Below are 24,148 nucleotides of genomic sequence, written 5' to 3' on the forward strand. Positions count from 1 at the left end.
ATCTTACCTTGTAGGCTCTGAGTGCATTTGAAACACTGAAGAAGCACTGCAGCATTCTCTGTAAGTAGAGCCTTGCAAACTTATAAAACTGTTCTTCCTACAGACAGTACAGTTCCCACTTGCTCTTTTAGGTTATATGACTGACACTTTGCTGTTGCAGCTGCAACCATTTTTGTGACCTTTTTCCAACTCTCACACCCACACGAGTAGAAATTCATACCTCCTGACATGTGCAAAGTTCCTACCTGTACAGCTCTCATCTGAGCTAAAATTTTGAGACTGCAATTTTCCAAGCCACCTGTAAATAGATGCAAATATCTCAAAAAATATAAAAGTTGCAAAATAGTTAAAATACAAAAGTTAGTCAGCATAGTCCTTTTCATAATGGTGCTATTAATTTGTCAGTCACACATAACTGTAAATTTATACTGATCAAGCAATTTGATAATATATAAATTTAGTTATTATAATTATACAATTATTAATATATTAGCAATTATGGTAGACTGACCCCAACTCTGAGTGCAACTTTTTTCATGCATGTGCTACAAAGTACTTTTGTAGACATCACTCTATTTCTGAGATATTTGCATAATTATAAATGCTCTGCATATCTGCATATTTCACGGACAAATAAATGGAAATATCTGTAAAGCAGTGCTACACAGACACCAGCTATCAGCGTAATATTTTCCAGCATTGTGTATGCTTCAGTTTGATATTTTCCAGCATTGTGTATGCTTCAGTTTGATATGATGGAGTACCAAATACACACCTTCTGTTTCAAGTTATTAATATAATTATTAACATATAACATTTATTCATAATATGTCTGTAAAATAACCCACATTTTCTCTGGTACCAACTCCTCCATTTGTCTGAGGTACCCTTTTTGCCTCTGTGCTGACTAGGCAAGTGAAATACCATTGTACAATGTGTCTAGGCAGATAATGCTTGCAATGTTTACAGAAATATGATATTTAATCATATATACATTTTATATTACTAAACAGGTATAAATATCTGCAGACTGGTAAGTTATTAAACATATTGATATAGTGAATATTCATAATTTGACATGAAAACAATTAACATGTTATCACTTATTGATCTGTATTTGAGCCAGCAGACATTTCTGATCTGTGGCCTGAGCTGTTTTATCATGCTACTATGTAGATACTGGAACTGAGTCTAAGATGTATGCCAACCTTTAACCGGAATACATCAGATGTTAAAATGATTATTAGTAAATATTGGCTGATACTTAAAGAGAATCAACACCTCAAAGGACTGATACCAGATAGACCAGTTTTGGATACAGAAGATCTTCTAATTTAAAGAATAAACTTTACTACAAAGAGCAACCAAGGTCCATCTATAACCTTGCGCATAATAAAAAAGGACCCTACAAATGTCAGAATTGTTCTTTCTGTAAATATATAGATACATGTAAATTCTTCAAACATTCAATTACTAATAAAGATTTCTATATCACACCTTAAGGAAATTGTAACACCAAAAATGTTATATATATGGCTAGGTGCACATTTTGTCCTGCTTTTTATGTGGGAATGACCAATCAAAAACTTACAGATAGCATATGTAATCACTTCTCGGATATTAACAGATGTTAACAAATGTTTTCTATACACATATTGCTGAAGCAAATAATGGACATCATTTTAAATTTCTTATCCTGCATGTAGTGATACAATCTAATCATGGAGGAGGCTAAAGACTTCTCACTGAGATAGAGGAGATGAAATGGATACTCATATTTGGTGCACATACAGAACCAGGCGTAAACAAAGCTTTCACTTTAAAATACCATTCAGCAACAGGTGTACTAATTAATGAAAGCTGTTTAATCAATGATGTAAGTCTGACTACATTATTTCAGCCTGAAGAAGCCATTTAGCAAAAGTTTTAACTAGCGTTATTAAAGTTTTATTGCATTATTAACGTTGTATTCCTTTCATCTACAGCTGTGGTTCTAAAGTTTAATTTGTTTTTTACTGTATACTGCCTTTGATACTTACATAAAATATGCGAACATACATAAATAATATTGATTGCTAAGCAAGTATAAATATCTGCACAATGGTTGTAGGTACCCGATAGCAATGATGTTTCCCAGCAATATGTAAGCTTTCATTTGATGCCATGAAGTACTCCATAAAGTATTTGTAAGGCAAAGTAGTAATACAAGTATTAATGTTTGCACATATTCACAATTTTGAATGATAACAGATCACATTATCTTCCTAATTTCCATTTTGTGACTTCCTAAATATTTTGCTGAATAGGCCTATGAAATGCTGCTTCACAATACTTCCAGGTAAACACTGTTTTTCATATTAATATAAATATGTTATTTATGCATATATTTGTATTGGTAAACAAAGAAAGAGCATTTACAAAGTGATGACAGGCAGAATTTTCCAGGATAATTTACCCTTGTGTTTGATACCATGAACTTGCATACATAAATGTCTTCTAGAGCAAGTTACTAACAAAAAGGATCACCATGATGTGTATTCATAATTTTTTATGAAAAAAAATCTCAGTAAGTGAATTACCAACAACTGAATATCATTACACATGTAGATGCTTCTACATGCCCTGTGATAATAGGAGATGCTGCCAGCCATACCAGGAGAAGGAGGGCAGTAGATGTATGACTTGTGCCAGCACAGCTAGCTGGAATTTTATAAATAATTATATGTCATTTGTATATAAAGCTGATTTGTACAGATGCTTGTGCTGAAAATGTATTTGTGAGGCCTGCTTGTGTTTAAATGTACCAACAGTGCACCCTGCAGGAATGAAAAGAAATGTATATATATTACTGTAACTGAATTAAATCCTTCCATCCTCATTCCCTTTTTCCCATTTGGCACATGGGGTTGGGGTGTCACTAGAGTAGTGACAATCATCTTAAGTCAAGGTTTACATCACTGTATGGCTAGTCCTGCTGCAGTAGTTCATTCCTACACATATTCTCACCTACAGCCAATTTAGAGTATCCAATCCACCCACTGCATGTCTTTGGAATGTGGGAGGAAACTGGAGCACCCAGAGGAAATCCACGTGATCAGAGGGAAGACATGCAGGCTCCACACAGAAGGCACCCCAGCCGAGAATCAAACAGGAAAACCTCTTACTGTGAGGCAACAACACTAACTGCTGCGGCACTGTGACCACCCTGTAAATGAGTTCAATGTATATGTTTTAATAGAAGACACTGGGACAATCAGGGTTAATCCATTTTTAGGAAGGGGAAAGGGGAAGGTATTATGTGAAAAAATGTGGGTAGGAATGATAATATAGAAATGGAAGCAGGGCAAACACACTTAAAATACATCAAATATGAATGTGTGTCCATGCAGCACAAGTAGAAAACTAGTAATCCAAAAAACAGAGCTGACATAGTGTGCTGACCATAAAGTTAACACAGTACAATCACTATTTATAAAGTAAGCTTAAACCACATCAGTTTAAACAGTAAAATTTATTAAAAATCCACAAGGTACAAATATCAAGTTAAACGCTTTCAGCCTTTACATTAACGTACTTCATCAGAACCTTAATCTACACTAATTATACCATTAAATATAAAATTGAGTCAGTCGTGTGACTTAGAGAACATATGTCTTGAAGAAACCTATCATAGGTACAAAAGGTATACAAGCCATCAAGAAGACAAATCTATACTGACTTCTAAATAGAAACAACAAACTGTGTTGAGTTAATATTCCATATAAAATATATAAAAATGTGTAAGTCATAAAAATATATAACAGAAATATATAAAAATGTATGAAATGTATAACTATAGAAAGGTGGTTGAATCACTTCATAAAGCATCCAGATAAAATATCACCCAAAGCTTAAATTGTTATATTTATTTATAATAATCTCAAAAATGTTCATCTTGAATGGATTCAGCTACAAAATAAGAATAAAAGTAAAGCCAATCTATATGAAAGTCTATAGTCTCCTTGCTCTTAACTTCAAAAATGGGACTAGAGAAATGTATTCATTTAATCTTTGTGGGTTAGAAGTATCTAATCTCAATTGCCAAATAAGTTCTCTTATTCCACTTGTGTTTTCCCAATCACCTCTCCACTCATTGGATGTAACCACTTCTAAATTTCTAAACTGAAATCTTTTGTAATAGGTATACATCAGTGTGTGTTTGAAAAGAGAGCTATTCAAAATTTTCCTCAAAATATCATAATTGTGTTCATATATATGTCTAAAGAGGACTTTCTCTGTTTTACCTACAAATAAACGTTTGCAACCTGAGCATGTGGATACATATACTACCCAGTTGATAGAACAATTTCCCCTTAACTAAATGTATTCTTTGGTTCAACAGAACAACATTGTCTTCATCAAATATGAATGGGCATTGGTTACATGCTCCACAGTTAATAGTACCAAAAGTAAACCTGTGTTTATATATGTTTCCTGGCCTTTCTAGAATGCATTTGAGATTTTTTCCTGTTTTGTAAGTAAAAAGTGGTCTCTCACAAACCAAATTAAATAAGTAGGAATCAGTTTTAAACATACTCTAGTTGTTTTAATTATATATTTGTTCTTGTGTACAAAAGTAGCATATTTAATAACTAAGGAGTTGTGGAAATTTTCACTATATTTTGTACAGGCCAATAAACCTCCCTCGCATCCATAATTTGAAACAAGTAGGGAGTGGGATTTTTTTACCAGCCTTCAATGATCTCCTGTCCTGTTGTGTACTATTTACATATATTCCTCACAATGTAGGACTCAACCTCTTCCATTCAGCCTTATTAGAAGTCACTGCATTTGATAATCGGTTTGTTATATTACTTATGGACTTTTTGGAATTGATTCTGAACAACAACTTTATTCTTTTCAAAGGTGAATACTTTAAAAAGAGACAAGGTTTGGCAATGTTCATGGAATGTGCCCTGATATACACCAATTTAGTGATGTATGCATGAGAGAAAAAGTTCATCTTAAATTCTATTTATTGTAGTGATTCAATATTATATTTGAGATGGGTTGGTACAGAAGACAGGATACTTGAATTTATGACATTTTTGAAAAAAACATAACCAAATTTTTAAGATTTAACCACCAGATAGGAAAGGATAAGGCAAACTATTTGATCTCACTATCTCTAATAACATAAAACCAATGAGATTTGAATCTACCATATATGTAAAACAGAGATTTTTCCATACACTGACTTACATTATAAAATCTGCCACCCACACTCTAATACAAAAGAGTAGTTAAGGGACAAATGGTTAGGGCACCTAGAATGTGTTCTAACTTTGAGTTCTTCTTAAATGAATGTAAAAAGATCATTAGGATGTTCTTGGAATGAGGGTACCCCATGACCTTCTTTACACAACAGGGTAGATCATTGAAGGCTGGGGTAAAAAGTACCACCCCCTACTTGGTTAAAATTATAGATGTTAGGGAGGTTTATTGGCTGGTACAAAACACAATGAGTATTTCCACACCTCCTTAGTTATTAAATATGGTAATTTTGTGCACAAGATCAAAGATATAATTAAGAACAACTGAAATATGTTTAAAACTCATTCCAACCTATTTAATTTCATTGGTGAGAAACCACTTTTTATTAATAAAACAGGGAAAATCTCAAATGCATTCTAGAATGGCCAGGAAATATATATAAACACAAGTTTACATGAGGTACTCATAGCTGTGGGGCATGTAACCAATGGCCATTCATATTAGAATGAAATGAATGAACCAAAGACTAAACATAGTTAAGGGAATTGTTCCACCAAGTGGGTGGTGTATGCAGCCACATGTTTGGGTTGTAAAAGTTTCTATGTAGATAAACCAGAGGGAGTCCTCCATACACGTATATGTGAACACAATTATGATATTTTGAAGAAAATTTTGAATAGCTCTCTTTTCAAACACACACTGATATGTACCTATTACAAAAGATTCTGGTTTGGAATTTTAAAAGCAGTTACATCCAGTGAGCAGGGATGTGATTGGGAAAACACACTTGAAATCAGAGAACTTACTTGGCAATTGAGATTAGATGATTCTTACCCAGCAGGATTAAATGAATACAGAGAGTTATAACCTCCTTAGCTTTGGATGCTATAGCCTTGCTTATGAGGTGTGTAATGTAAAAGGCCTTTCTTAGTACTTTGGACACATGATGATCAAAATTAAGGCTGCTATCAATTTGCATTCCTAAATCTCTCGCCACTGGGTTTGAACTTAGGGGGATACTATTAATGTTGCAATTAGCAGGGGTTTCTCCTTTGCCAAAGTGGATGATAATGCATTTTTTGCTTTTAGTTTAAATCTGTGGCTTTGACACCAGTCATTTGTCTGTGTAACCCCATTTTGTAGTATGTTGACATCTCTGGGGGATTCAATGATTGAACTCAGTTTGTAGTCATCAGAAAACTTGGTAAGCCATAGGCCTTCTATTTTCTCCTGCACTTCTTAAAAGTAGACATCAAACAATAAGGGGCCTAGCACAGATGCCTGTGGAACACCACTGGTAACAGGTATGTTGGTAGAGTTGGTATCCCCAATTTTGACTGTATATGTTTTGTTTGTGAGACATTTGGCAATCCATCTAGTGATGTAAGGGTTAATCGCCAGCTGGGTGAGTTTCTCAATAATGCCTGATTGAGGGATTGTGTAAAAGGCTTTGGCTAGGTCAAAATAGGCAGTGTGAACTGTTTTGCCTTCATCCAGGGCCTTGGCGACATTCTCGAAGAAGTCCCCCCAGATAAGATCCATGATGATTCTCTCCATGGCCTTGCAGATAAGGCTGGTTAGGCTTATGGGTTTATAGTACCTGGGCTCAGTTGAGGGACCCCCTTTGTGCAAAGAGATTATGGTTGCTGTTTTCTACTCAGCAGGGACAAAGCCAGTGCTTAGAGTGAGACTGAAGAGCATGCTCAGCGGTTCTCCGAACTCCTATTTTAGACCATTTAATAGGTAGCCTGGGATTTATTTATTTATTATTTATTTTACATTTGTTAACTGGGATGGTCCAACTGTATGAGGTCCCTTTACACTGGAGGCCCAGGGAGAAAAGCTCCACATAGTTAACAATAAAAGAAGAAAACTTTATACAAAAACAGAAACATCATAGCAACATTTGAATAATAGAAAAAATACAGGGATGTTTTCTGGTAGCATACAAGCTGTGCTTTGGCCTTGAAGAGTGCAGATATGACTGGCTGTCTTGAGATACTAGGCAGAGGACTGGTGACAGGTATGTTATGGGGTATGATTGGTGTGGATGGGGGGGTGAAATTTTTACCAAATCTGTCCGCTAGCAGGTTGGCGATGTCCTCAGGTTCAGTATAAGTGGTACCCTCCACAGCTAGTTTGGCACAAAGCTGAGCCTTCCCTTTTAGATTTTGGACATAGCCAGAATGCTTTGTGATTTACCTTAGCTAGGGATGCTAATTTAGTTTTATAATTAGCTTTAGAGGACTTTACAAGATGTCTAATCTGCTTGTTTATGCTTTGGAAGGAGTTCCTTCTTTACTAAGACCAATGACAGCACTTTCATTCTCTTACTGATACTTATGTTGTTTGTTTGCATTTATGTTTATTTCATTTCCAGCTTTTTAGCTAATTGCATCTTGCTACTTTGTTCCTTTCACCGTGTTGATTCTAATCTGATCAGGTGCTAGTGTTATGTGTGGCCCATCACATTGTATGGCAGAGAGCTTCCACTTTTTTTTCACATTTTCCCTGGAATTTGTTTCTTATATTGTTTCCTACATCTCTGCTCTGAACTGTAAGTTTTTATTAACAAATTATTTTTGGAGTGGTCTGTCAGCAACAGCATTTCTGAGTCTCTTCTGACTCTGGTTTGTGTCTAATTTTGGACTTGGATGTCTGGATCTGTTTTAGTTCTGGTTCATACCTCTCAGCTGTACAAAGTTTCACAGAATGTCCAGATTTTTGCCTCATATTTTTCTCCTGTTTCTCATAAAACTGTGATCTTTTGGAAAATCACTGGCAAATCATTGAGGATTGATGTCAGAAAATTATGGAAGACATTTGAGTTATCCTTCAGAAAATTCATGCTAATGCAAAACCTGTTATTCTATCGACTTTCTAAGTTGTAAGAGCAATATTTAGAAAGTGTCCCTATTTTGGGGCCTCTGACCCCCATTATTTGTGGCTTTGTCCAGATTTTTTGCTCTAAGAGGTTGAGAGGTATGTATCTGATTTGTGTATGATTTTGGACTTGAATGCCTTGTTCTGCTCCGGTTCCGATTTGTATCTGATTTTGGACTTGGATGCCTGGATCTATTCTGGTTCTGGTGTCTATCTGATTTTGAAGTCCTTTTTCATTTTATGGCAGGTTGTCTGGATATCTGCTCCATTTATTCATTAAAGTTTCTGGTGTTTCCTACTGTGTATAATTTTTCTTGGGATCTAAATTGGAATGGTTTCAGACTAGATAGATCTGATAAGATTTGGAGCAATTACTTCAATATTTTTTTATAATTCTATGTTTATTTTATTTTTGTATTCGCAAGTTCATGCTTATGACATGCAATTTTGTTTGCTTTTATTTGACTTTGAATTAGTACTTCGAGTGCAATTGCTCTAACAAATAATCCTACAGAATCTGAAATATATCTGTTTCTTTATTCGGTCATATCCCTGTGTTTCTCTTCATTTATGTACAAGTGCCATGAGAATAAGCACCATAATAAATGTTATGTTGAAGTGGACGATGCAAACCATCTCACACCAGCTACCCAAATCTCACTCATTCTAAAGAGCTATGAGCTGTCACAGTTCTCCACTGACCACAATGGCCAGCAACCAGCCTGAGCCACTGCCAACTTATCCATCTGCAGCTAGCCATGGAAGTAATAGGATCACAGTGCCTGTTCTTGGCTGCGGTGTTCTGCATATAAATAAGCAATTGAAGTATAATAGGAGAGATGATACTTGAATATCATCATATCAAATGATATGCTATGATCAGGTAATGACAGTTAGTTGAACCATATAGTCTCATGTAGCCAGCAGCCAGTATCAGGTGACTAGTTCATTTTGGTGGCAGAGAACAGCATTCATAGTGTAGCCACTGTGCAAGTATAAATTTCCCACTCATTCCTGTCTGTTCTCAGGACCCCAGTCATACAGTGACTTAAAAGCTGGTAAGCATGTATGTTCTGTCATGTCTTCTTAGCTACTGTAATTGTCTATATAGATGGTCCATGTTCACCCTCCTACATTATTTTAAGAAGTGTTGGCAAAGGCATGCAGGTATATATTTTCAAACCATCATTTGAGCCTTTTTCACCAGACTAATTCATGAGCTTGGATTGTTAACATATCTTGTAAATACTTCATTCTTGTAAAAATGAGCTGGACTTTTTCTCATTTTATCAAATTTGAAGAAAAATGAATATAACAGCATAATTCAATGAACAGGCATGCTTCCCTTAGCATTAACTGCAGAATACACTATGTACCGCTTACCTTCCCCTGTTTACTCATATTTCATAAATAAAAATCAGAAATGTCAGTTCCTTTCAGATTATTTAACAATTAGTGATAATGCAATCAAAAGAAAAGGCAGTCTAGAGCATACTATAAATATACATAGGATGCTGGCTTTCAGTGTGAATTCGTCAGTTCCTTAACGTCATTTGCTTGTTTAAGCATAAGCATCTGAAGTGAAAACATTTTTTGAACAGAACTGCTGAGGGGTAGAAAGCAAGCCTTTTTCCACACAAGTTACTTCTTCTTTTGGCTTGCACTATCAAGGCTTGCCTTAGAACCACTAAAGTGTAATCTCTGTTCACCAACTTTTTGTTTCTATTGTGAAATTTCTATTCAGTGGCAGCACTACAAAATAATCAAGCACATTTATTCTCACTGACTTGGCTCGCATTATTTGTTTATTTACATATTTATTTAATTTAATTGCCGATATCCTTTGTGCCCATGGACCTGCAAACCACAGATCCTCACCCCAATCAGTTGGAGTCCATTTATTTCTGACTCCAAATCCAGCTCCAGACAAGTGACAAGTGGAGTACCTCAGGGTTCAGTCCTGGGACCATTCTTGTTTGGCATCTACTTCTCTGAAGTACAGGCCAACACTAAGGGACTCTGGCTAACAAAGTTTGCAGATGACTACAAACTGGGATCCATTATTGAATCCCCAAGATACTCTACAAAAGGGCCTTACAGAAACAGATACTTGGTGCCAGAGCCATGGGCCCAAGCTCAATGCCAAGAAATGTATAGTTATCCCCTTTGGGAAAAAACATGTATCCGTGAATTACCATATAGGTGGCAGTACACTAAACACCGAAAGTGTGATAAGAGACTTAGGGACACAGGTGGACAGTGGTCTCACCTTTGATAACCACATCGCCACAACAGTCAGGAAATCCTTCTATGTGGCACACCTCATCACTAAGGGCTTTTCATCCAGAAAAAAGGAGGTCATTGTCCCACTGTACTCATCCCTCATTAGACCCATTATAGAATACAATGCCCCATTTGGTATGTACCTCTCAAGACATCTGCAACAACTGGAAAGGCCGCAGAAATACCTCACTAAAAGAATCACAGGCCTAAAGCAGATGCCCTACGCTGACCACCTTAAAAAACTCCAGCTATACTCTGTCGCATATCGTTTACTCAGAGGCGATCTCTGCTTAACATACAAAACCATGTCAAACCCAGAGCTGTTGGACATGCTACACTTAAAGAAATCCCAATCCCTCAGAGCCGCACGCTCCAGAGATCTAAACCTTGTCATCACAATAAACAAAACATGCTGGAGGGATAGGTTCCTGACCCAGAGACTCCCCAGACTCTGGAATAGATTGCCCATACGTGTCAAGCATAGTGCCTCTTTGGCCCTCTTCAAAAGGAACCTTGACAATTGGATGGGAGAAAGGAAATTCACCCCAGGGATCACGTCAGTCATCCTGCTAGACAGGGGTCCAGGGAAGTAAATAGTGTGGGAAGAAATAGCCAGGGAATTGTTATGGCTAGGCTTGTATCGGTCCTAGGGCTGATAGCCTAGTACCAGCCTATGAATCTGTACTGGGCATTCTCAAAATAGTGGCAAGAGCTCTTTAGAAAAACTGTCATCCAAGCTGCCACAGTGGTACTCTGTGCCCCTGCTCACATCACAGCTCTGTTCTTTGACTGAGAGAATTGGGCACCTTCATCTCACAGGGGATATTCTTAAGCTATTGATAGCCTTTTTCTTTGACTACTGATAAATCAGAGATTTTGTGCAGAAACAACTTTTGGCAACAGTGGAGTTTTCCCTTTTCTATACTGCTGTTCAAACTTGGAGTAGGTATATATAATTTTGGGGGGTGTGGAAGGCTTTCTCCCACTTTGGGAGGTGGAGGGAGCATGTCTGGTCTAGAACACTGCCTTGTCAAAGTAGTTTTACTTGTTTCCAAAGATTTAACAGCTATGTTTCAATTGCATCTAACGAAAGATGACAAAGATACCCAAAAAAAATCTTAAACATAAGTGCAGGATACTGTGCTTGAAAAGCCAAATCAAGTCCATCAAAAAATAGTTTCTTAATCTGTCACTTTCTACACTACAGTTATTTTTTTATTATAAAACTGATCTAAGTATTGCCTAGTCACATTATATTTCTAGCTTAAAACATTATAAACTGATAAAACAAAAAGGAATAAAACTTGCTGGGTATGTTGACTTATCAATAAATACAACTTTCTGGAGTTGATTCTGGAGCGCTTATGTGTACCTTCCTCAGATCTGCCTGCAGGTTTTGGGTCTACATTCATGTGCTGATTCCTATAATTGATAGTTCCAGTGTTACATGTGTTCATCTAAAATGGGTTAGATATTGCTAAAGATCCAGGGTTGATTTAGTGCCTTGTGGGTGAAATGCAACTCGCTTGTTAGTTATTTAGCCAGATAAGAGATATCCCTCTTTAGGCTGTTGGGAATATATCTTTAATCTTTTTTTCTTTCTTATCCCAGGTTACTAGGAAAATACAAAATAACCAGTATATATATAATTTTTTTGTATTTCGCAGTAACCTAGATCAGTTTATATAAAAAAGAAAAAGAAGAAAAAAAAAAGAAAGATTAAAGATATAACCCTGACAGCCTAAACAAGGTTTCAGAATGTTGACCTTATAGAACTTTCATATAAGTTCATAGTTCATAGATTAGTACTAGGCTAACTGCCCTTGTAGGCCATTTTAAGCCTAGACAATTACCCTATGTGAGAATTAAACCCTTCACCTTGTGTCTATTAGGAAAACACCTTAGTTATTATACTAGCATCCCACCTACCTAAAAATAATCAGCCTTGCCAAGTCTCGAACTTGGGATGTTATACACTATAATCACAGCAACATACCACTGCACCATCTGAGATATAAAGTGACTCGCCTGTGACTTTCCACAATGCTGTGACTCAGATTTGAATCGGGGTTGCTGCAGCCACAATGCAGAGTACTAACCACTATACAATCACGGCAAATTATCTGGAGAGGAGAACAAATGTTTCATAGGACAGTACTAAGCTATCTGCCTTTGTAGGCCATTTTAAGCCCAGCCAAATGTATAAACCCAAAAGTATGAATCAAACCCTGTACCTTATGTTTATGAGTCAAAAACCTTAACCATTATGCCAACCTCCAAAGGTGCAAACTCCTATTCCTCTCATGGTAACTCTAAACCTAAAAGATGTTTGCTACTATATTCCCATATCCATAGGCTTCAGAAAATGTCTAAGGTTCGCTTCTTCTTGTTCTTATCATCCATTTTCTGCATTACCCTTTGGTTTAGCTACAGCTCCAAGGGTGTTCACATGTTTAGCCCCAGTCATAGCTTATTTCAGTCTGAATGGCATTCAAATCTTTCCCTATTTAGATGATTTACTCATCTTTGTAGTCTTTATCCAGATTTCAAGAGCCATTAACATGAGTTATGTCTCTTTTGACCAACCTGGGTTTCCAGATAAAAACTGCAAAATACTTTTTAACTCCATCTCATGGGATGTTATTGGGCTGTCTGCCTTTTTAACACAAGGCAATGTGGATCTATATCTGGATTTTTTTCCCTGAACTTCTCCAATCAGTCTCAGACATCTGCAAGAGAATTTCTCAGGATCCTAGGGTTCATGGCTTCTATGATTCTCATGATGTCTTTAGCCAGACTGCACATTGGTAAGCTACAGTGGTCTCTAAAACCACATGAATCCAGTATCGACATTCTTTGGAGTATCAAATTCCAGTCTGGGGCTTAATAAGAAGGGAACTGCATTGGTAGTGACAACAAATTCAACTGAACCCAGGTCTTTCCTTTTCTCCCTAGACTCCAAACACATCTGTCACCACAGACACATCAGATTTTGCTTGGGGAGCAGTTTCTGGGGGGGCAAAAGCACAAGGCCCGTGGAATCCTTCAGACAGACCAAAGTATATCAACTAAAAGAAATGCTGGCTTTGATCCATGCCTTGAAGTCTCTCTTTCACCTTTGGCCCCCCAGGACCTCCTCAAGTGGTCAGAGACAATGCCACTGTCATGTAATATATCAACAGGTTGGGAGGAACAAGGTTTCCACACCATATGCAGGCTGACAATGATGGCTTGGGGGCTAGCACTTCACCATGGCTCTGACATATGCAAGAATAGTATCTGAGTTGCAAGACTGCATGGTGAGTGAACCCTGTCTGATTTTCCACAGGAATAAGGCTTCCTTAAGAACAAACCCTTCATTCATGCCCAAAGTGGTTTCAGAGTTTACTTTCAATCATGCCGTCAGTCGCCCAGTTTTCTACCTAGAATATACAAATGAGACAGATAGGATTCTACTTACTCTGCATGTACATACGTATGTCAGGTACTATCTTGACAGAACTAAGTCCTTTCAAAAGCTGATCAGCTATTTATTTATTACCAAAGGGCAAAAAGGGATACACTGTGTCTAAACACACATTTTCTTGGTGATTCTCCTCAGCTATTGTTTTTTGTTATTCTCACCATGACAAGTCCACTCCAGGTAGTATCAAGGCACATTCCTCCAGAGACTTGTCTTCTTTGATGGCATGCCAGAAACAGGTAGACTCTAGAGGTATTGTCCTCTCTACTTACTTTTACACAGCATTACAAACGGGATTCCTTTTCTATGTCCAGGTTGAACTTTGCTAGGATCTTTCTTGAGGGACACCTGGATTATATCCTTCCTCCTCCTAGGTTAGATAGGCTTTGCTAATCAGCCAGGTCTATATCAGAACATCAAAGTTTTAAAACTTCAAATGTTCTAATATCGACCCCTGTTCAGCGAACGTTAAAAATAGCAAAGCTGCAGAACACCGAATGTTTTCCTAGGGAAAGAATTTGGTTGGCCATTTCGGTGACTTCGCTATTTTCAGCGCTGTGGTGGAAAGTTACGGGTTGGGTTCAGGTAAGTGTGCGATTGTGTGGACATTAGGGTTAGACCACGGGTTAGGTGAGTTAGGGTTACGGCACAGATTAGTTGAGTTAGGGTTAGGGGCGGGTTAAGTGAGTTAGGGTTAGGTAAGTGTGCGATAGTGACGGACCTTAGGGTTAGGATTTGGGTTAAGGTAAGTGAATAGATAGTAGTGTATGTACAGTTTAGTGTAGGGTTAGATGTAAGATTTTAAGTGTATGTGTGTGGATTGCTGTTTTTTTGGTGTGCTTGTGTTGTGTGTATGTGTTTAGGAATAGCAAATTTTTTCCATGGGAAAAAATTTGCTGTTCTGAATGTTCGATATTTTGTGGTTTAGATATTTTAGGTTCCTTAAAATAGCATTCGCTATTTTCATCTGTTGATAGCATGATATAAATGCAATCAGCCCCATATAGCCTAAGTGCTACTGGGACAGTGGGAATGATGAGTACAGTTGTTTAACTTTCATTATCTATAACAGTAGATGCTTGAATTACTGTTATTACTGGTTGTTTGTTTTGGGATTGTTAAGATCACCTCCCAGGAAAGTCCTGAAGAAAGCTTCACTCTGACTGTTGATTTCCCTCTTTGGGATTAGCCAATCAACAGTCAGAGTGAAGGAGTGGGGGGAAGCTTTTTGAAGCTGGCCAGTTTTTGTTTTCTAGGGCAGGAAACAACCCATTCAGCTAAAGACTCCACTGTGATATGCAAACCTCCAAGAGAACATCTTTCTCACCCACCCCATCCCCAGATGACTCCTCACTTATAGTCACACTTTGATCTTGCTCTGTCTTTTGGCTGGCACAATAGTATGTAAAAACAAAAATTAACAAGTAAATGCAGATGGTTAATATATATTTTCAAGGTCTATTCTCATTTAATGCCACTGCAGAAATTCTAATGTCCAAAGTCCAAATGGCGTACATCCAACTGACACTGTTTCTTCAAACATCTGCATAACTTCCATATATTAACTAATACTATGTCAGATTATTTTGCTTAATACATGCAGACACTGTCATACTCTGAAGAGGGCTAGCTGGCTGGAGCTCAAACTAAAGGGTGAACAAGTTGTAGATTGCTGTACTATATAGGGTCATAGGTTCATAGGATGATACTAGGCTATTGGCCCGGAGGCCCTTATAAGACTAGCCAAGAATTTTTCCCATGTTCCCCCAAAGTCAGCACCTGTTTCTCCTGTCCAGCAGGGACACAGGTGGGATGCCAGGGATATATTTTCTGTTTCCCATCCAGTTGTCCAGGTTCTTCTCAAAGAGGGCTAATGTGGTACTCTGCTTTACATGGAGAAGAAGTCTTTTCCACAGATGGGGGAGCTGTTGGGACACAAATCTGTCCCACCAACATTAATGTCACAGACCAGGTTGAGACCTTGATGTGGATTGCGCGAATGGAGTTTGACTTATGGATATGCAACAACTCCATCAAGATTGAGTCTGAGATGGTCTTATATGCCAGACACAGGTCACCTCTGAGCAGTCTGTAAAAGACTGAGTAGAGGGACAGGGCTTTTAGCTTATCTGTATAGGATAGGTGTTTGAGACACTGGATTTTCCTGCTCAGGAACCTCTGTGGTCTCTCCACCTGCTGCATGTGCTTGGCAAGGTACATGCTGAAGGGGGCATTGTACTCGATAATGAGTCTGATAATGGAGGAGTACAGGGATGTTATGACTTCCTTCTTCCTGGATGAAATACCCTTACTTATGAGGTGGGCCATGTAGAAATCCTTCTTTGTAACGGAGGCAACATGGTGGTCAAAAGTCAGGTTGCTATCAACCTAAGTGCCCAAGTCCTGCACAACTGATTTCATGCTTAGTACATTGTTATTAATGTGATAATTAGTGGGGACACCATTTTCCCCAAAGGGGATAATGATGCATTTCTTGGCATTCAGTTTGAGGCAGTCATTTGCAAACTTGGTCAGCCCCATACCACTGATTTGGCATGCACCTCAGAAAAGTATATCTCAAAAAGTAGAGTCCCCAAGAGCAATCTTCTCTAATGCAGTGGGTAAAAGCTGGAACCTACTTCCTTCTAAACTTACCTCTCTCTCCTCTACTACACTTTTCAAAAAGAAACTTAAATTATATCTTACTAGCCACTGGCCATGTCCCTGTACTAACCCAGACTAAGATGTCCTCATCCTGTTATCATTATCATCTATTTCTTCCTTTGCTATTCCACCTCTACTCAGGTGTCACTTTAAAGTCCACTATGTCTATGTTGGACTTATTCTACCCAAGATAGATATAATGAACTCCTCCCCTGTCGCTCTGAGTTACTACAAGACAGACATAATGAACGTCTCCCCTGTCGCTCTGAGTTACTACAAGACAGACATAATGAACGTCTCCCCTGTCGCTCTGAGTTACTACAAGATAGACATAATGAACGTCTCCCCTGTCGCTCTGAGTTACTACAAGACAGACATACTGAACTTCTCCCCTGTCACTCTGAATTACTACAAGATAGACATAATGAACATCTCCCCTGTCGCTCTGAGTTACTACAAGACAGACATACTGAACTTCTCCCCTGTCACTCTGAATTACTACAAGATAGACATAATGAACGTCTCCCCTGTCGCTCTGAGTTACTACAAGACAGACATAATGAACGTCTCCCCTGTCACTCTGAGTTACTACAAGATAGACATAATGAATGTCTCCCCTGTCGCTCTGAGTTACTACAAGACAGACATACTGAACTTCTCCCCTGTCGCTCTGAGTTACTACCCCTCAACTAATTTTCTCCCAACTCTGTTCTCTTTAAACTAGTCTCTCCTGCTGCTCCTAACTTAAAACTTTGTTCTGGAATCTCCCTCATCCTTCTGAATACTTCCTTCCCACAGTGACTGGGGGAAAATAAAAAAAATTAAAGGGTGTCTTATTTTGTTCTACTTTCTTATATCACATATGCTTATTTACCTTGTAGCACATGTTTTGTATGAGTAGTATCTTTAATTGAAGTTTAATGTCTTGAAACTGAATTTTTAATGTGCTGTTTGTTTTATGTGGAGCTTTTCTCCCTGGGCCTCTGCTGAAAATGGACATATATCCAGTTAGACTAGCCCAGACAACAAATGTAGAATAAATAATAAATACATAAATCCTTGGGGTACGCTTCTTGTTATGGGTCTACTACTACAGGTGGCTTCCCTTATTTTGACTGAACGGGTTCTATCAGTGAGTCAGTTAGCTACCAATCTTGTAACATATAGTTGATGCCTAGCTGGGAGAGTTCCAGATCCTCTCCAGAATACAGTTTCTTTCTAGAGCTCTAGATCAATGACTAGTGATAAAAAGAGTCTCTGTATATGGCATTTGACTGTATCTCTGTATAATGGTGCAGTGATGCTAACTATACCTGCTGACAAATACAAATTCAGCTATCAGTTTTCTCATATGCATTTATTCAGAAATGACACAAACCACTTGTTGATAACAGTGCTAGCATAAAGTATATTATGAGATCATAATCAGCAACATTAACACCATAAAAATGTAAAACAGATACTAAATTAAATGCAGTTGGCAAATAAGAGTGATAACATTTGGCACATTTAATAAAGCTTATATATATGGAATAAGGAACTATGAGGCAAAATGCTTTACATAGAGGTGTATATATTTTTATAGAGAAGCAGCTTTGTAAGGGTTATTATTACACTGCAGTTTTTTAAGCTGCGGTGGTGGTGCTGTGGTAGCGTTGTCGCCTCACAGTAAGACGTTATCCTGTTCAATTCTCAGCTAAAGCGTCTTCTGTGTGGAGACATGTGTGAATGGGCGTACCTTCGTTGAAGGTTGTGCGTCAGACCTGGCAAGTCGCTACGTAAAATCTACTGCCAATCATTAGTGGACTGGAGTTCCGCTGTGGCGACCCCTAACTGGGAAAAGCCGAAAGATACCACATTGCACTGCAGTTTTTTGCACAAAGTAGCATGATTGTGAGAATATAGCTGCGGAATATGGTGAAGATAATAACTAACAGAGCATTAGCATTGAACCACTGTTATTAATTTTCCAGTCAAGGATAACATGTCTGTACAAAGCTAAAAAGAAGGTACTGAGTTTACTGAATTGACTGTAAGAACTGTAGGACTGGAAAGAAATATATGACAAGAAACAAGTAATGCTATAGTTAGAATTTGGAAGTTATAACGGTATCAATGCAGAAAGAAACTATATTCTGGGGAGGTTCTGAAACAGGAGATGAAACTATATTTTTTCAATGTATTCCTTCTATCCCTACATGCCCATTTTCCACTCCCACCAAATATAGATCCAGTCACGCCCTACCCCAAATCCTAGATATGTCCTTTCATCAGGAGCGCACCTGACAGCTAGGGAAGAGGAACGTATGGAATGCCTTTCTTGTATTTTCCTGAAGAGTGAGTGAATGATCTAATGATGATTTGCATTCTTGGAGCTAAAAGCCTTCATGAATTTAGGGGAGTCAGTGCAAATTCCTAGTAGGGGGACTGGCTAGTTCAATGACAACAGGACACTGTTGCCATCTCCTAGTCCTGACAGGATGGTCTGTGAGACTCCTGGTCTACAACGGCAGTCACACAGTTACTGATATCCCTTTATCCCACCTCCTGGAATAGATAAGCCGACTATTGGCCATTTATTCCTACCCTGTCTATAGTCCTACCAGTGGCCCAAATCAGTTTTCAAACAGAGGTCATCAGAGGCACATATGGATGGCCTGCCTATGTGCCAATGAGTACCAAATAGAGGAAGTAATAGTTTCTTATCCCTTAGCTAGTAAACTGCTACATTACATTAATATTCTTCTTTCATGTGATTATAAAGCATTTGGCTAAATACTGGGCAGTCTGTTAGGGATCTTAGGTCACTGGGAAGTTACTACCAAGCAGCCAGACTAATATTTGAAAACCAAACCCCTTTGTCTGAGGAACGGACACCATAAACACTAAAATGTATTTGTCTGAGGAACAGACACTAATATTTGAAATGATTGAGCGGCCTGTTTCTGTCAGAAACATCACTGGTTGAAAACTTTCAAGAAAAATCTAACTGTGAACCTAATTATGATTTGAAAGTATTCTATAAATGCATATAGCCACATGCAGCAGTTGTTTTCCCTTTTGCAAAAGTATTTATTTGCTGGTACTTTCATTATTTTTATATAGCTAGTTACTATTTTCTGTGAACTGTTTTAATACTTATTTTGGTGATATAAACAGATGTCTAGGATTTTTCTTCTCTTTTAAATGCAGCATGCCATGAATGACAATCTTTTATGGATCACAGTAGTACCTGATCGATTTGTGTTCATATCAACAAACAGAAAAAATTGTTTCATTTGTACTATTGATGTTAGTATTCAACAAATGTATTTGTATTGTGTGAGAGCATACTGTAAAATATTAGCAAAACGTCTCAACAAAGTTAATGTACCTATTGCCCTATCATTTATTTGTTCATTTTTTGCATGTTTTTGTGAATAGCTTTTAAGTAATCCTATGAAAAGAGATATACATGATGTCACAAAACCATATGAGGCCGTGATAACATGAAAACTTCGGGGGGGAAACAGTATCACAACTCAGCTGTACATGTAAAAGCTTGCTGCATGGCTCTACAAAGATGCAGGAAATTTCAGAGTTACATATCAGAAAAATACTACCAGTGGCAACTTTCTCTGTTCAGCAGCGCTTAATATGTTCTTACTGTGGCTGACCCTGGCATGATTGCACATTGAGATATACCATGACAATAATAAAGGCTGAGATAACAGATATGCCATAACATGATTGATTAGCAGATAATAGATTGCTTTTGTGTAGGTCATGATATAGTAAGCAGTCTTGTCAAGACAAAGGAATATGTAGCACTTACTGCCTATGTTAATGGGACCTTTCACTAACCAGTGGGACACATGCTATATATATATTGTAGGCATCTGCCTCATTTATACTTAACAAGGATCTCAACATTAAGCTTCTGCATATGAAAGAACTTGTTATGATGCATTCGATAATGATGCATACCTCTCTGAGCTAGTGGGTGTCAAAGATTGCATATATGCAGCAATAAAATCCCTACCTGGTCCCCACTTGCAGATGTACAGTAATAGAAAGGGGTTCTATTCCTAGAATTGCTAGGTAGCTTGCTATACAAAGTGGATTCATTTTACTATATGTGCATCACCCTAGCAAGTCCTTTGAGTCCCATGTTTGGCACATATCTCAGCTTTACATCCTTTCCACCAAAGTGAATTTCCACAGAGCCATTTACTCAGTTGTTTCTTTTGTTTATTATGATCTGCTTCTACTTAATGAAAATGTTACTGTATTACTGTGACTCGATATTGTTATTATTAATAATAATAATATCATCACCATTATATACTGTGTGTGAATCACTATTACATTGTCTGAAACAAATCTTTTGGCACATATATACTACAAAATATCCCAAAAACATTTAAACTTTTTTATTTTCTGAATATTTCAAAAACAAGCTATCTGTATTCTTATACATTAGACAGAATTGCTTGAATTCCAAAACTATATTTCACATAGTAACTGTTATGATGCATTATGCGTTGTCACCTCATAGCAAGATGTTGTCCAGTTCGATTCTCAGCTAGAATGTCTTCTGTGTGCAGGCATACGTGAATGGGGCGTGCCTTCGTTGAAGGTTGTGCGTCAGGGCTGGTAACCTGGTATGTAAAAATCCACTACCAGTCATTAGTGGATCGGAGTTCCGCTGTGGCGACCCCTAACCGGGAAAAGATGAAAGACACAAACAAACTGTTATGATGCATTATGCATTACCCAGCTTTACTGAACAGCATAAATATCACCACATATAGCCAGCCCCATGGTATTCAGAAATGTTTAATTCAAATACTACTGTTACATGTACTAGATGCTTAGGACTGTACGGTACAGTCTCATGATTACAAACCATTGATTGCCTTTACAGTATTACATTTATCATAAATGTATTTTCCAAATTTATAGCAGTAATGAAGGCTCATTTCATTTTATTTCATGGCACTTTTGATCACTAGTTGTAGTATTATGTTATTATTACTATTATATGTTGCTTTTGCCTAAAATATATTATTGCCACTATATTATAGCAAACATTTTTTAATCAAAAGTATTATAACTTCTTTATAATGATGATATCATACATGGCAGTCTGTAATGTGGGATTGGAATGTTAACTTTTTTATGTGAGTTGCTTTGAGATGGAAAAGTTATGCATGTGAAGTAAAGCATGTGTTGAAATATATACAGAATATTCAGTAATATGCATTTGCTATTTTACTCTTTATTCCAAATAACAACTTCCCACAAATGTGTATGATACATGAATCAAAATTAAAATAGCCTTTTGTACAGACAACCTGCATCCGCCTTTTCCATTTCAGCGAACAGATGCTGTTGCTCACCAAAATAAACTTGCTAGTAGAGGAACTTCTTAAAATTAAAGCACAGAAAATGTTTACATACTTTTATAATATAAGCAAACAAAGTGATTCTGTAAGTATCCACTTTTTTAAATGTAATAGTACACTGCAGTGTGGGTGGTGTTGTGCAGCAATGGTCTACAGCCAATTAAGACCTCTTTCTAGAGTATCAGTCTGCAGAATGCCTGTGAGTTTTCCACTTTTGTCCAATACCATCCACACCCTGAGGTCTTAGCAATCCTACTGTAACATTTTGTGAAAGAAGTTTCAGTAAAACTACCATAAACCTACTTTACCTGCAAACTGACCTATTAATTTGCTTGTGCCTTCAATGAACTTGTACATACTGGTGCAAATGTTAATATTTTCTTATGCTCTCTCTACTTCTTTCTTTTTCATTCATTTTTTTCTTTCTTTTAAGGCAAGGTTTAAGAAAAGTTTGATTTGAAAAAGGCATGTGCACTTGGTACTTTTATCATCAAGACAGAATCATGCATGGTCTGTCATCCTTTTGCCTCCCAAGTTACATGCTTAGCAATAATTTATTTGATCAGTTAGTCCCTATTTTACAGCTTTTATCTGGCATGATGGGGGGGGGTCTGAAACTGGCAGGGAAGAACTGGTATTAGTGGGGACAGTTTCTTTATACAAAGATGCTGCTAGCAGTATATCCCTCTCAGTTATATGAAACTGTTTCTCTAAAGTCCAACACTGGTTACAATCTAGGAATGACACAGTAGCGTTAGTTAGCATATCTCTGTCCACCTTATTGCAGATGTATAATTAACCCACTCTTTCTTGCACTTTTCAACCCTGTAAGGATGTTGCAATAACTTGTGTCTTCAGCATCCTAAGCGTTAGTCTATAAATGTTTTCCTGCATTGCACCTGTTGAGTAGTGGAAAGCAATCATGTTTTTATCTAACTTTGAAGAGCATAAAGTGGGTATCAGAAAATAAATCCATGATGAATCTGACATTAGTAATACGAAAAAGCACTCTATAAACCTTCAGATTCAGAAAATGCCATCCTGCTAGCTAGTCAGACCTCTGAAGATGACTTAGAAAATGTTTTGTTAGACCCAAATATCTATCCACCACACACTAAGAAGCCTGACTGATTTTATAAAGTACAACTATCTTAGAATTCAGTGACAGAGCCTGTAGTGATCAGTATGGATGCAGACAAGGGATCTAAATTAGTAGGAGTCATCACATTCCTCACTGACTGGTAAAGCAAGGACTTGACCACATTTTAAAGAAAATCATTACCTCGTCCATGTATGAAATCAAGGCCATAAATTGTCTGAACCATATGATTCAATATCAAGGGCATATTCTCAACCAATGTAAACATATGATAAAGGAATTAGTATATGAATCTTTAAATAATATGCTTTCCAAATTAATTCAGCCTGCATAAAAATATGGAAGCATGCTGCTAAATGTGGCCATAATACTTAAGATACCTGTGTAAGGCTGGAAGTGAACCACCAGGCCAGATTATTAGGAAGCATGCCTGTCTAAAAATTCAAGCCTTCATTGAAACCATTGGAGATGTGAAAGTACAATTCTTAAAACACCTTTGGAAAATATATGCTGTTCAGCTTCCTTCACAAGACATCTTCAAAATGCAACTAATGAAACATATTTTTTAGTCTCCAGTTCCAAGGGTCAATAGAAACTACCCCTAAAAATAATTTCCATTGTGTCACAAACTAAGTCTAAGGCCTTGCAATTCAAACAAAAGAAAGCCTTTGTAAAAAAAAAATAATGTGGATGTAAGAGGAGAAGAGACTAGGGGAAGTAATGAGGCAGAGTAAGGGAAAACAGGTTCCAACCTGTTTGTGCATGAATGGACAGTAATGTATACTCATGCTTAACTACATAGCAAACTAAATCATTACTTAATTCAAATAAGAAAATAGTAATTTTTTCAATCTTTTTAATGCATTCCAAAATTTAACCACTGCTCTACCTTCAATGAAAACATGACCAATTGTCTTCAGAACCCCTCATGAACAATATTTCTCAGTTGTTATATCAGATACCTTAACAAGTAACTTTTTATTCCCTAATCTCAAAAAAAAAAAAAACTAAATAAACATAGGGCAGGATTCACGAAGGCTTGCACGGAGTCTAAGAGTAGTGTAAGACTCCATGCAGCCTTCGCGATCCAGGAACAGCCCAAAGTCCGTGTAAGAG

The sequence above is a fragment of the Protopterus annectens genome, chromosome 2.part0 (assembly GCF_019279795.1).
Source record: "Protopterus annectens isolate FY-2018-M chromosome 2.part0, PAN1.0, whole genome shotgun sequence".
Taxonomy (NCBI): Eukaryota; Metazoa; Chordata; order Ceratodontiformes; family Protopteridae; genus Protopterus; species Protopterus annectens.